Source organism: Hemitrygon akajei, chromosome 18 (assembly GCF_048418815.1).
Source record: "Hemitrygon akajei chromosome 18, sHemAka1.3, whole genome shotgun sequence".
NCBI lineage: Eukaryota > Metazoa > Chordata > Chondrichthyes > Myliobatiformes > Dasyatidae > Hemitrygon > Hemitrygon akajei.
The window spans coordinates 80,661,391-80,670,502 of record NC_133141.1 but is presented as its reverse complement, the minus strand read 5'-3'; the positions used below and the strand labels follow the sequence as shown (position 1 = coordinate 80,670,502).

The window sequence follows — 9,112 nt, the reverse complement described above, 5'->3', positions numbered from 1 at the left end:
GGTGTGTAGTGAAGTACCGGTGCAAATGGTGGGCGCAGCTTCAATTTCAATGCTTTCATTGATAGGAAGCGTGTCGAGAAACGGTCCAGGTGCAGGTCGACGGGACCAGGCAGATCTATAGTCCAGCAGGGACTAGATGGGCTGAAGGGACTGTTTCTGTGCTCTATGACGATGTAACCTCACAAGGTCTCAGCTGAGAGATGGGGTCAGTGGTCGTTTGAAAACAGTGTTGCGGTACAGAACAGACTCCTCATGTTGGCCGGTTCTCAAAGCCTTTATTCACCTCTCAGAGATACAGAAAGCAGAAAAAATCACTGGATATCTTGTGTTAAGTCGTACGCGGAGGTCTCCCCCCGGTGGTTTCCAAGGCCCTCTCTTGATTAACTCTGCTCCTCCACGTCAGAAGTCACCCTTTCATCTCATCACCTTCTCCACCACCGTGTACGTCTTGGTCTCGGTTGAAACGACGGGAACTTTGAAGACAAAAAAAACAGAGTCAGAGATTTCGTAGGATGATCGCCCGATACACTCATCAATCAGCAGTTGCAAGACCATAAGATGTAGGAGCAGATAAGGCCATTCAGCCCATCGAGTCAAAACCATCATCCCTTCATGATTCATTTCCCAGCCCTCTCAACCCCATTTCTCCTGCCTTCCTTCTCCCCATAACCTTTGACGCCCTGACTAATCAAATACTTGTCAGCCTCCACTTTCACCTAACTCTGAGTGGTGAATCTGTGGAATTCATTGCCAGAGACGGCTGTGGTGACCAAGTCGTTGGGTGTATTTAAAGCGGAGATGATGGGCCTAACATTTATAATACCTTCCGCCATCTGGCAAAAGAAATTCTTCCTCTTCACTGTTCCAAAGAGATGCTGTTGTATTATGAGGCTGTGCCCCCCAGTCCTAGACTCCCCCACTATAGGAAACATCCTCTCCACATCCACTCTATCTGTGTCCTCTGGTCCTAGACTCCCCCACTATAGGAAACATCCTCTCCACATCCACTCTATCTGTGCCCTCTGGTCCTAGACTCCCCCACTATAGGAAACATCCTCTCCACATCCACTCTATCTGTGCCCTCTGGTCCTAGACTCCCCCACTATAGGAAACATCCTCTCCACATCCACTCTATCTGTGTCGTCTGGTCCTAGACTCCCCCACTACAGGAAACATCCTCTCCACATCCACTCTATCTGTGTCCTCTGATCCTAGACTCCCCAACTATAGGAAACATCCTCTCCACATCCACTCTATCTGTGTCCTCTGGTCCTAGACTCCCCCACTATTGGAAACATGGAATATATCAATAAAATAAAATTAGCTTAGTGTAGCGCTTTACCAAACTTTCTCAGCCCGACTGCATCGCGCAGCCATGATAAAACGGACTACTCACGTCTTTCCTCCCTGACCACCGTCTTCGTAACAGTTGATGAGCTTGACGCCTGGCCAGAAGACTGACTCCTGAAAAACAAAGGGGGCAGAGTGTGACCTTGCACTACGGGAACGGCTGGGACTGTGAGGAGGTAGGAACTTCCAGTGAAACATTGCCTACCACAGAACCTTAGCACACAACTCACATCGCACACCAGGCAAAGCCCACCCAAACATTGAGCATATCTACAAGGAAGACAGTAGCATCCATCATCAGGGACCCCCACCACCTGCACCATGCTCTCTTCCCATTGCTGTCATCAGGCAGGAGATACAGTACAGTCAGGGCCCACACCACCAGCTTCAGGAGCAGTTATTACCCCTCAACCATCAGGAAGGAGGTACAGGAGTCTCAGGACACACACCACCTGGTTCAGGAACAGTTATCACCCCTCAACTATCAGGAAGGAGGTACATTTACCTTTTGTATATTGTACATTTTTAAATCAGTCTTTGTGACGTACAGCTTTTCATCTATTTGATTGTATTATTTCAGTTCCCTGGCTACAACGGAGACTCTACTCAGGGCAGAAGTGGTAACATGAGGGGTCACACTTTTAAGGGGAGGAAAGTATGGGAGGGTTGTCAGAGGTAGGGTTTCTTTTTGACAGAGTGGTAGGCGTTTGGAGCGCCCTACAGCGGTGGAGGGAGAGGCATATACATTTAGGGCAATGAAGAATCTCAAAGACACCCCAATACTCAGAGGCTGGACTGACACCATCTTACTGCCCTCTACTGTGCCTGGTGTCTTGTTTATTATTTATTGTCATGCCTGCACTGTTTTGTGTACTTTATGTAGTCCCTGGGTAGGTCTATAGTCCAGTTTAGTTTATTTCTGTGTTGTTTTAACGTAGTTCAGTCTAGTTTTTGCATTGTTTCATGTAGCACCATGGTCCTGAAAATCGTTGTCTCGTTTTTACTGTGTACTGTACCAGCAGTTATGTTCAAATGACAATAAAAAGTGACGTGACTTTACTTGAAGATACGCACAGGGATGATAGGAAAACGGAGGCTATGTAGGAGGGAAGGTTTGGACTGATCTTACAGAGGGTTAGAATCCTGGCAGGACTTTGTGGGCCGAAGGGCCTGTACTGTTCTACGTTCTATGACTTGGTTGTATTCAGGTTCGAGTGTCGTCTGGCCAGTTGCTTACCCGAAGCCGCCCAGCAGCCGGCGATAGGTCTCAATTTCCGCCTCCAGCCTGCTCTTTATGTTCAGGAGCTGCTGGTACTCCGCGCTCATCGTCACGAGTTTGGCGCGGATCCCCCCCAGCTCCGCTTCCAGCCCGTTGATGGTCATCTGCAGCTTGTCCCTCTCTCCGCCGAAGCGCATATCAACCTCGTCCAGGTTCCTCTCCAGAGAGGCGATCTGCGGGCAAGGAGCGGACGGTGAGGGGTGGGGGGGGGGGTGTTTCCACTGACCGGGCTGCGCTCTCCCCAGCTGCCGTCCTTCGACAGATGCGCGGCAGAGCGCAGCCTAACACGCTGCCTCACCGCTGGGTACGGGAATGGCCGGGATGGGGTCTGTAATGGGTCGTCAAAATTACCCGACACTGCACCGGCCCCAGCCTACCCGCCATCCATATACAGAAAGGGTCTGGAAAAAGGGGCCGGTAACACCATGATGGATCCCACCCACCGTGCTCACGGACTGTCTGTCCCACTCCCCATCGGGGAGGAGGTTACGCCAGGACCACCAGACTCAAAACGGCCTGGTGCAGGAAATGCTCCGTGGTCCCACAGCAAGTCGTCACAACTGCCCAACACATCACCGGCATCAGCCTACCCACTGGTAGGGGGGTGAGGGGGGAACGGGTTTGTTCACCAGGGTCCGTGCGACGACAGAGTCGGTCTCAGGGACTACACGTTACACTATGGGAATAATCAATCAATCAGTAGCCGGGTGGCCCCCTCTCCTCCCCCTCCTCCCACGGTCAGCCCAGCCCGACGGGTCACTCACAATACTCTGCAGTGTGCTCAGCTCGGTATCCAGCCCCTGACAGCTGCGCCTCAGCTCAGTGAGCCTGGACTTCTCCCCGTCGATGGCACAAGCGCTGATGGTCACCTCTTGTTGCACGGCCGCAATCTGAAACAGTTCAAAATTGAATTATTGTCAAACCAGACGTATCATAGACGGTCCCAAACCCGGCTGGAAACGAGGAGGGTTGGGTAGAGGGCTAGAAAACACACCCCCCCACCCCCCAACGTCCCGGACCTACAGAAGCTCCAAAGACCTCATCCCCAGAAAAGGAAGAAGATCCTGATGATCCTGTAGTAGGGGTGACGGGCCCTCTGTGAGCCCATAGGTTGTGGCAACATTTCAATGACGGGTAAGTGAAGTCATCCCCTCTGGTTCAAGGGCTTGACGGTGCAGGGGTGACAACTGTCCCTGAACCTGGTGGGGTGGGACCTGAGGCTCCTTCACCTCCTGCCTGATGGTTGAGGGGGTAATAACTGTTCCTGAAGCTGGTGGTGTGGGTCCTGAGGCTCCTGTACCTCCTTTCTGATAGTTTGGGGGTAATAACTGCTCCTGAAGCTGGTGCTGTGGGACCTGAGGTTCCTGTACCTCCTTCCTGATGGTTGAGGGGTAATAACTGGTCCTGAGGCTGGTGATGTGGGACCTGAGGCTCCTGTACCTCCTTCCTGATGGTTGAGGGGTAATAACTGTTCCTGAACCTGGTGTTGTGGGATTGGAGGCTCTTGTACCTCCTTCCTGATGGCAACTGCGAGAAGAGAGAATGGCCTTCCTACTGAGCTTAACAAGGAAGGTCTGTGTGAAACCCACTGGATCTCGGAAGGCGAGAGAGTGTGATTGTCGCGAGGATGTGTTCTGTGGCGGGTATTTGCACAGGGGCTCGTTCTTGGACAGTAGGCTCAATCAGTGTAATCTCTCTGCAGCGAGGGTATCCCCCTTGATATCGACATTAGATAGGCCAGAAAGTCTTCATTTGAGTTCAGAAAGGTGTCCGTTTAGAACAGGGAGGAGGGGGAAATTCTTTACCCAGTGGGTAGTCAATTAGACCATTGGAGGGAAGGGTTAGATTGATATTGGAGTAGAAATATTGGTCGAGGAAGGGCGGAGAGGAAAATGGGATCGGCCATGATGAATTGGGGGAGCAGACACGCCATGGGCTGAATGGCCTGATTCTAACCCCTGTGGTCACCTGGACTCAGGAACAGGTGGGTCTCTCGGCCGTCAGGATCGAAGGGGGCTGGCAGGGCCTGTTCGGTGCGGAATCTCGGAATAAGTACCCCCATTACCTGCTGTTTGTACCATTCGTCGGTCTCTGTCTTGTGCTGGCTGACCATGGCTTCATATTTCGCCCGAATGTCTGCCAGAATCTTGAGCAGGTCCACCGAATCATCATCTTTGACATTGACAGAGACGTTCCCAGACATCTGAGACCTCAGGCTCCTGAGTTCCTGCAGGAAGGAAAAAACTCAGCGATGTCAGCCTCCGACTCCAGCAGTGACACGGAACAGAGGACAACTCACAATGTTCGGGCAGTTACGCCATAGCTTACATCTCATGGTTTTTCCTGATGTAAATGATCTCCTCATTTAGGTTCTCGATCTCTGTCTCCAGCTGACTCTTATCGAGGGTCAGGTTGTCCAACATCATGCGCAGACCGTTGATATCGTTCTCAACGGACATCCTGATGGACAACTCAGTTTCAAACCTATCGAGATGGGGAGAGAGCAGGAGATTCTGGTCATCGGTGGCCAGGGCTGAAGTCGTAAGGCATTTCCTGCCCCAAAGTGTAAAATATATCTGGGCCTGTACTCACAGGAATTCAGAAGAGTGAGGGCTGACCTCATTGAGACACTTTGAATGGTGAAAGGCTGAAATAGAGTGGATGTGGAGAGCATGATTCCTATCGTGGGGGTGTCTAGGACCAGAGGACACAGACAGAGTGGATGTGGAGAGGATGTTTCCTGTAGTGGGGGGAGTCTAGGATCAGAGGACACAGATAGAGTGGATGTGGAGAGGATGTTTCCAATAGTGGGGGAGTCTAGGACCAGAGGACACAGATAGAGTGGATGTGGAGAGGATGTTTCCTATAGTGGGGGAGTCTAGGACCAGAGGACACAGATAGAGTGGATGTGGAGAGGATGTTTCCTATAGTGGGAGAGTCTAGGGCCAGAGGACACAGATAGAGTGGGTGTGGAAAGGATGTTTCCTATAGTGGGGGGAGTCTAGGACCAGAGGACACAGATAGAGTGGATGTGGAGAGGATGTTTCCTATAGTGGGAAAGTCTAGGACCAGAGGGACACAGATAGAGTGGATTTGGAGAGGATGTTTCCTGTAGTGGGGGAGTCTAGGACCAGAGGACACAGATAGAGTGGATGTGGAGAGGATGTTTCCTATAGTGGGAGAGTCTAGGACCAGAGGAGACAGAAAGAGTGGATGTGGAGAGGATGTTTCCTATAATGGGGGAGTCTAGGACCAGAGGACACAGATAGAGTGGGTGTGGAGAGGATGTTTCCTATAGTGGGAGAGTCTAGGACCAGAGGACACAGATGGAGTGGGTGTGGAGAGGATGTTTCCTATAGTGGGGGAGTCTAGGACCAGAGGACACAGATAGAGTGGGTGTGGAGAGGATGTTTCCTATAGTGGGGGAGTCTAGGACCAGAGGAGACAGAGAGAGTGGATGTGGAGAGGATGTTTCCTGTAGTGGGGGAGTCTAGGTCCAGAGGACACAGACAGAGTGGATGTGGAGAGGATGTTTCCTATAGTGGGAGAGTCTAGGACCAGAGGACACAGATAGAGTGGGTGTGGAGAGGATGTTTCCTATAGTGGGGGAGTCTAGGACCAGAGGAGACAGAGAGAGTGGATGTGGAGAGGATGTTTCCTGTAGTGGGGGAGTCTAGGTCCAGAGGACACAGACAGAGTGGATGTGGAGAGGATGTTTCCTATAGTGGGGGAGTCTAGGACCAGAGGACACAGATAGAGTGGATGTGGAGAGGATGTTTCCTATAGTGGGGGAGTCTAGGACCAGAGGGCACAGACAGAGTGGATGTGGAGAGGATGTTTCCTGTAGTGGGGGAGTCTAGGTCCAGAGGACACAGATAGAGTGGATGTGGAGAGGATGTTTCGTATATTGGGGGATTTGAGGACCCTGAAGGCACAGGCTTAGAATAGAGGATCATCCTTTTAGACAGGAGATGAGGAGGAATTTCTTTATCCAGAGAGTGGTGGATCTGTGGAATTCATTGACACGGGCCGCTGTGGCGGCCAAGTCTGTCTGGATATTTAAGGCAGAGGTCGGTAGATTTGTGACTGGTCAGGGCACGTAGCGGAATGGCGGAAAAGGCAGGAGCGGACTCGGTGGGCCAAAATTGCCTAATTCTTTTTGCACACCTGACGTTCTTACACAGGAGCACCAGAGCACAAAGTAAAGTTATCAAAGTCTGTGGGTGTCACGAGATTCATTTTCTTGCAGGCAATTCACGGTAGGTACCAAGAAACAGCAGAGAATCGATGAAGAAACCTCACTGGCCGAGATGAACAATCATCCAATGTGGAAGGTTAGGGGAGAGTAGAACAGGCGGTCATGGGTGCAAGGGGGGTAAAAGGTGAAACATATCGGGGTGGGAGGGAAGGGGAGACCTTCACTCGGAGAGTGTGGAAGAAGCGGCAGCGTCGGTCGTGGGTTTTGACTGCAAAGTTTATGAGAAGTTTGGACAAGTACATGGATGGGAGGGGTTCTGTGGGGTTTCTAGTCCGGCTGCAGGCCAATGTGACCAGGCAGAATAATAGACTGGCATCGACTAGATAGGTCGAAGGGCCTGTTTCTCTGCTGTAGTGCTCTTCGATTCTATCTCAAATTGAAATCGTTTCGGCTCCCCACCCACCCCCCACTATCTGGTTCTCCACCCCTGCACTCGGACAAAGAACACACGTTTGCCCCAGAGGGAGTTGACGGTGAAGCATTAAAAATAACGGCTCGGTACTAACTTGGTCTTGAAGTCTTCCGCCGCCAGTTTGGAGTTGTCCGCCTGGAGCATCATTTCGGAGTTGACTTGGACAAAGTTGTAGATCTGTGGGAGACAGGCGGTGAACATGGACTGGGTGGGGCAAGGGGGCCGTGGGGGAGACACAGGCGCACTGTCCCGCCCGCTTTCGGTGTCCAAGGTTAAACCCTGACCCTCAATTCCTACCTCTCTCCTCCCAGCCCCCGCCTACCTCAGGGCTACCTCTTCCTTCACCCTCCCCTCCCCTCCACCCTTTCCACCTCCAGCATTCCCTCCATCAAAGTTTCTTCTGTTTTTTTTTTTAAAAACACACACTGAGAGGACCAACGATTGTTCTGAGCAGGAAATCTTCACTCAAAGCTGCAAACTCCACATCAGCGTTTTATGAAGTAAAATTCCGACTGCAAAGAATGTACGTCCAGTTGTTTAATTTTAAACATTCCACCCCGCTCCCCTTCATTCCGCCCACACTTCTATCGCTCCCCGCCTCACCTCCCCCCCCCCCCACCTCCATTCCCCTTCCTCGCCAGTGGGGGCAGGAGGCGCACCGCCCGTCCCACACCAGCGATCGGGGTTCAAATCCCGCCGCTGACAGTACGGATCTCGCATGTTCTTCCCCGTGGGACTTGGCGGGCGCCCCTCCAGGGCGCTTCGGGGCGGGGGTGGGGGGAGGGTGGGGTGGGGGTTGGGGGGTGGTGGGCAAAGACGTAGGGGTTCGGGTGGGTGAGTAGTGGGCATGCAACCTCCCCTGCCCCCCCCCACCCACCAGCGCATCTTGGACTGGGTTGGTCGATGCCGCGAATGACGCATCTCACAGTACAGTATGCTCCATTGTCCCTGTGACGGGCAAATCTGTTCTTTAATCTCTGCCCCACCCTTTCCCCATTCTCCCCCCGTCAGCAAAAAGCGTCGCAACAGACGTCTACCACCGTAAACCAGCGAGGTGTTTTGTTATGTCTGCCCGCTGGCTGCGAGGCGCAGACATCTCTTTTTCCCTTATTAGGGAGAGAGGGAGAATGAGAGAGAGAGAGAGAGAGAGAGAGAGAGAGAGAGAGAGAGAGAGAGAGAGAGAGAGAGAGAGAGAGAGAGAGAGAGAGAGAGAGAGAGAGAGGGAGGGAGAGAGAGAGAAAGAGAGAGGGAGAGAGAGAGGGAGGGAGAGGGTGAGGGAGAGAGGGGAGGGATGGAGAGAGAGGGAGAGAGATAGGTAGGGAGAGAGAGAGGGAGAAAGAGAGAGGGAGAGGGAGGGAGAGAGAGGGAGGGAGAGGGGAGAGGGAGAGGGAGGGATGGAGAGAGAGGGAGAGAGAGAGGTAGGGAGAGAGAGAGGGAGGGAGAGGGGAGGAGGGGGAGGGAGGGAGAGAGGGAATGCGAGGCTGTGGAGGCCAAGTCACTGGGTACACAAAGTGGGGGGTGGATAGGTTCTTGAGAAGGCAGGAGAACGGGGGCTGAGAGGGATCATTAATCAGACGTGAATAGAACGGCAGGGCAGACTCGACGGGCCGAATGGCACCGCACCCTGACCACCCAGGGAGCAGCTGCCGTCTCCCCGGGCTCCTACCTGGTCGCGGAGGCTGTTGATGGTGGCCCAGTACTCGCTGTAGTCGCGGGTGGCGGGACCGGCCTGTTGGTAGTACTCCCGGATCTGAAGCTCCAGCTCGGCGTTGGACTTCTCCAGGGAGCGCACCTTCTCCAGGTACGCCGCCAG

At 52.9% G+C, this 9,112-nt stretch overlaps 1 pseudogene; it reads right to left on the bottom strand.

Moving 5' to 3' along the window:
• Nucleotides 1–255: 255 nt before the first annotated feature.
• Nucleotides 256–9,112, bottom strand: part of LOC140741549 (keratin, type I cytoskeletal 19-like) — a 9,137-nt pseudogene continuing 280 nt past the window's right edge.